The sequence below is a fragment of the Bactrocera latifrons genome, unplaced genomic scaffold, assembly GCF_001853355.1.
Source record: "Bactrocera latifrons isolate USDA-ARS-PBARC rearing strain unplaced genomic scaffold, ASM185335v1 scaffold_93, whole genome shotgun sequence".
Classification (NCBI taxonomy): domain Eukaryota; kingdom Metazoa; phylum Arthropoda; class Insecta; order Diptera; family Tephritidae; genus Bactrocera; species Bactrocera latifrons.
The window spans coordinates 838,674-845,058 of NW_017537634.1; positions in this window are offsets into that span (position 1 = coordinate 838,674).

A 6,385-nucleotide genomic window follows, 5' to 3' on the forward strand; every position below is an offset into this window, starting at 1 on the left:
CTATTTTCTTTACATTTCACATTTCATACAACTTTTAAAATGGAATCGGCAGCAGTATGGAAGTGGACAATATTGATGAAATGTTTTTAAGTTCGAATTGTACACATTATATAAAAAGAATAAAAACAAAAAAGGAAGAAAAGATATACAATTCGCCAAAACAATAAAAAAAAACAGAGGATGTTCTGGTTACCAGTTAAAAACCGTTTTGGTAATGAAACAACTTGTTTTGCATACAAGGAAGCCAGGATGCCACCAGGTCTGTATAAATTGCTTCTGAACTATGTATGGAAAAAGCAAAAGCAGCGAATTGGTCCCGAGGAAAGTCTATAGTTGGCATTACTGTAAGTTGATTGATAACTATGCTTTTATTATAATTGTTAGCTATTTGTCACAAGGCGTATCGGTGCAGAGTATTGCGTAGAGTTATAAATTACGGAAGGCAGCAGTACGCGAAACCATATTAGAGAAGTGTGATGCAATCTTTCGGCTACTTTCCCCAGTTTATGTAAGCGAGCCAACATTATCTCAATACAAGGACATCGCTAAAGATTTTTATAATATATGGAACATTCAGAATTGTGGCGGTGGATTGATAGTAAGCACGTTTCTATTAAGAGATGTTCTACAATTATAAAATATAAGCATCATTTTGATGGATATATGTGAGTGATGCGAAATATACGTTAACAGTGGTTAGTATTTGCAGCTATGGAAGTCAAAGTAACGGAGATACTGTCTATAAAATTGTGTAATATTCGAGAATAATGCATTTATATTATTATTTATACACGAATCTTTCAACTTACTCTATTTCATCATGCATTAATACAAAACACTCTGCCTTTGCCACATACTGTGCCATAGTTTGACGTGTCAGCGGAACCCTTTTCATACTTTTTTGAGAACAAGAAAAAAAAAATGTGTTGGCTTGCAAGGAGGTAACATCGTTCACGTCGGTAATTAGTGTCGCGAGGATACTCGTTCTTAACACCTAACGACCATTACGAACTTCGGTGCTTAGAGGTCCTTCAAATACATACGTTTTACTTACGAGAAAGATTTCCTGACTATTTCATCGATGAAGAATCTCTACCATACTGATAAATTTATTAATTAATTTTTTTCAAAATTCAACACATAAATAAAACTAAATTATTCATAACTATTTCAATTGTATTAATTTTAATTATACATATATGTATGTGTTGCACTTCGAATGCAGTTTGCATCATTCGTTGCATAGCCCTTGACTGTTTAAAACATAAAATTGCTGAATGGCTGTATTACCGGGTTTTTAATTTGTTGTTCATTGGATGGCCATCTCTTTTTAAATAAATCGATAGCCTCGATAATTTTTTGGTCAATTTCACTAGTGGATGACTCTCGTTGTCTACCCTTTTGCGCTGCTACAGCTTGATGGTGAAGGCAGTGATACCGTTATAGGTCTCAATGGTGATAATAGCCGTAATGGCGATGGCCCATGTATCGCGTTCGCATGTTCCGATGACAACACTTGTACCGCGTCAACTGGTGACTGCGATTCAGGCTGAACAGCGCCAGCAGGTAGCAAAGGAGTAACCATTGTGCAAATATCATCCAGAGTTATTAATTTTTTGTTTTCCATGATATTATTTCAATGTATAATGTACGGTAGAAGCGGTGTTGAGGTTATATCAGTTGATTCGGGCTGATGAAAATGAGCTATTAGTCACCGGTATGCCGGCTTTCCAAACATCAAAACTAAAATCAAATGATTAAAAATTATCTAATTATTTATAAATAATTGTAATCGACTGTAGTTTTGAGTTAGCTTAAGAATATGTGAAAAAAAATCAAATGAACTTTTTAATTACTACAAAGTATAATTATACTATTGGCAACCCTGTGTTGCAAGAGAGCAGTCATCAATTGCAATGCTTATTCATCTGACTCGTTTCTTCGGAAAAAAATGTAATTTTTGATTCGGTCCACGGTTTCCTTTGACTTCGAAAACTGCAACTACATCATGTACATATATCGCCCGAGTGAACTGAAAATGACGCTGTGAGTCCTTCTACATCAACGTTTGTGAGAAGGCAGCTACATAACAATGGCCTGCATGTACACACGACAACAAGCTGTCCATTGTGCATGTTCACAATTTCGTTGTGGTCATTTTGTTCAAAGTGAAATTTTTTATGCAAAAAATATTATTTGTTTTAAATTATCAATTGTTATTACAAATGATATAATAGAGCTATTTTATGCTTTTAATTTTTCATTTTACATATTAGTGGCATCACCAGTCTATCCCATCTCTCTTCATATATAAAAATATATTGAAGTTAGCGGGAGCGACAACTGTCGGCCTGCAGTCGTGTAGTTGTGCAGCTGTCAAAATAACTGTGTCCATAAGAACGTGTGTATTTTAATATTTGCCAGATGTCGCTTGCAGTCTGTCGCGTTCAATGTGTTCAGCACATCAAACAACATCACAAATGATGCCATTGTACAATTTGACGTTATAGAATACTTTCAATGTCAAGTTTACTTTCACAGCAAACTGTTTTTTTTTTTTGCGAGCATATGCAGAAAAAAAGTAAGTCCCGTTATGTTAATTACTACTTGATTAGTGTACTGGAAAGTGAAGGAATCAAATGGAATTTAAAAAAATTATGTTATATGCAAAGTAGGCGTGGTTTTACTCCCATTTCACCCATTTTTGCGCTGTGATCTAGGAATAGGAAAATGCTACGTACTAAATTTAGTCTAATTTTCACCGCCTCAGGGGTAAAATTTAATGTCTCTAGCGTATTTAGTTATTGATTTATCGCGCTTTTAGTAGTTTTTAACAGTGCCGTTATAATATTTTGGCTTAATGAATTTTGTTGTTGTAGCTATATTATTATTTTTTAGATAGCCACGCCCACTTTTTAAAAATTTTTGCCCGCAGATGCCCCTTGCCACTGTGGTGCCCATTGCCTTATTAAAATTTTATATCTTAATTTAGTTCCTTGTCATGGCACTTTATAAGTTTTCAGTACATGGCGTTTTGAGAGCGTGGCAGTGGTGCGATTATGCCCATCTACGAGTTCGTATTTTTTTGTACCAAAGAAACCTCCTACTAATCTTCATCAAAATATCTCAATTTTTACTCAAGTCACAGCTCGCCTGGACTGACGAACAGACAGGCAGTCAACCAGATTTCAACTTTTCTCGTCATCCTGATCATTTATATATATGTATGTACATAACCTATCTCGATTCGTTTGAGTTGGTACGTACAACCGTTAGGTGAACAATTCTATGATACTCTGTAGCAACAGTTTGCAAGAGTACAAATTTATCAAATTGAAATCAAATAGTATCATTATAAATAATTGATTCAGTTTCATCAGCAATGAAAGCACTTACATACATACATATATATTTTTTGCTAAAATCTCTAAATTATTAAAACAGCTAATCAAACTGACTACGCAATCGTCCCAAAGCATCAATCCGTTGCAAAACATGATGCATTGCAATTGATGTTTTTGAAGTCAGCCGCTCTGGGCGACATTTTGTATAAAAAATAGTACCTAAATAATTTTTATACTCTTGCAACAAGTTTACAGAGTTTACTAGTTTTGTTCGGCTAACGTTTGTTTGTATCACCTAAAACTAATCGAGCTAAATATAGGGGTATATTTATAATGTTATAAAATATATGCATGACGAAACGAGTTGAAATATGAATATCTGTTCGCCCGTCCGTGCATCTGTTCAAGAGATAACTTGGGTAAAAATGTGATATCCGTATGAAACGCGGTACACATGTTCCATGTTCGGAATCGGTTCACTGCCATTCTCAAAAAATGCCATTAGTCGAAAATATATAAAGCGCCATAACTAAACTACAAAATAAAATACAAGGTTGTTATTTAGGACAACGAATTACATTAAGAAGAGGCATAATTGTAGAGTGGTTCCTCTTATGGCCTGTTCTGCTTAATAGTTGCCCTAGAACCCATTGCAGGTGTGTCATGAAATAGGATGTTAGATCCACTAAGAGATCAAAGCATTTCTTCACTAACTTTGACGAAGCCCTAGGACACACCACTGATTTCAAAGTCGCTTGGTTATCCATATATGTATATAAATATATTGCTATATTGCAGTGGCCTGGTAAACGGAAGGTGTATTTGGTATCTACTTCTTCTTTACTGGCGTAGACACCGCTTACGCGATTGAAGCTGGGTTAACAACAGCACACCAGTCGTTTCTTCTTTTCCCTACGTGGCCAAGCGAAGCCAGGTCCTTCTCCACTTGGTCATTTCAACGGAGTAGAGGTCTTGCTCTTCCTCTGTGCTACGTGGAATACTTTCAGAGCTGGAGTGTTTTCGTCCATTCGGACAACATGACCCAGCCGGCGTAGCCGCTGTATTTCAATTCGCTGAACTATCCATACGTCTCATCCAACGCGCAAAGAACCATAAATCTTCAGCAGAACCTTTCTCTCGAAAACTCGCCACGTCGACTCATCAGTTGTTCATATCGTCCAAGCCGCTGCACCATATAGCAGGATGTAAATTATGAGTGACTTATACACTTTTGTTTTTGTTCGTTGAGAGAGGACTTTGCTTCTCAATTGCCTACTCAGTAGCACCTGTTGGCAAGAGTCATCCTGCGTTGGATTTCCAGGCTGACATGGTTTCCGCTTTTTAACTACAACTTCAAAGTTATGACTGTCAACCCTGACGTGAGAGCCAAGTCGCAAGTTCGACGACTGTTTGATGACAGGAGATATTTCATCTTGTCCTCGTTCACTGCCAGACCCATTTGCTTTGCTTCCTTGTCCAGTCTGGAGAAAGCAGAACTAACCGAGCGGGTGTTGAGACCAATGATATCAATCCGATGCCGATGATCATACGCCAGCAGCTGCACAGGTCTGCAGCTCGAATTATTTTCTTCCAGGTTGAAGAAGTCGCACGATAGGGAATCGCCTTGTCTGAAACCTCGTTTGGTACCGAACGGCTCGGAGAGGTCCTTCCCGATCCTGACGGAGCTTTTGGTGTTGCTCAACGTCGGTTTACACAGCTGTATTAGTTTTTCGGGGATACCAAATTCAGACTTCGAGGCATAAGGGAGCTCCTTTTCCTTCTGTCGAAAGCAGCTTTCAAATCAACGAATGTTGAGGAGGCTTATCCTACTGTAGTTGGCGTAGATTGTGGGGTTTCTCTCTTTGTGGATTGGGCAAAGCACACCTAATCGTTGGGCATGCTTTCGTCCGACCATATTTTACAAAGAAGCTGATGCATGCTCCTTATCAGCTCTTCGGATCAGACGGATAATTGCTATTCGAACTTCTTCATGGTCGGGCAATGGAACGTCTGCTCCATCACCGATTGGGGAATCGGATTCGGCCTAATCTGGCGCTGTACTTTCACTGTTATTAAGAATTCTACTGTTACATCCAATATTTTAGTGAGGATGAGATAGAAATTCTAATTGGTGTGAAATCCACCATTGCCTCATATTGTGTTGTATGCCTTTGAGTCACATTCAAATTAAAACGTACACTTAGATGCCTCGCTGTCATGTACTAGCTCGTTAACCAGCTGTAAAGAAGAAAAGGGTCTAGCATTTGTGGCGGGCAAAGTGCAAAGTACGTGAAGAAAAGTATGAATCATCGAATATACATATGTATATACTTATCGCAAGTGCTGAGGGTTTCTAAGGCAGAAAGCGCGCTTTTGCAGTTCTTTGTTTCCTGGCAAGATTTTCCCAAAACGTCTAACACGGCATTCAGTGAGTACAGTTATATTATATATACCTCTATCTTCCAAATTTAGGTTAAATTTTGGTAACAGCTAACTCAAATCGAAACTTTCAAGAGCTTCATCGGAAAACTGCGGAACTCTCCCGCAGTTCTCCTCACCTGATTAATATCAATTTAATAATTGCCATATATGTATGTACATATGTGACTGTAAAGCGAATGTACCTATTATACTCACATTTTTTGAAGAGTGCAGAATAAAACAACAATTAACCACTATTACCATCGCTGTGAGCGATTAGTTCCAATAACAACAGATAATTGATTCAATAAATTCAGTTTTATATTTAATAGTATTTTTTTAGATTTTTTACAACATAGAGTGGGAAAATTGCATTTTATATTTTTTGAATATTCTGGGCTTAAATCATAAAATAGTATTATTCAATTGTAATCAATTAGTTAGTAGTTAGTACTTAATTACTCATTGCTTAGCTACAACTTACAAGTACATATGCATTAGAATCATTACAATAGGGATGCATCAGCCGTTTCGTGTTAGTCAAATTACACATTTGTCATTGGATTTATTTAGCTTTGTTGCAATTAACTGTATTCTTAAGAGTAGACTATCTTTAAAAT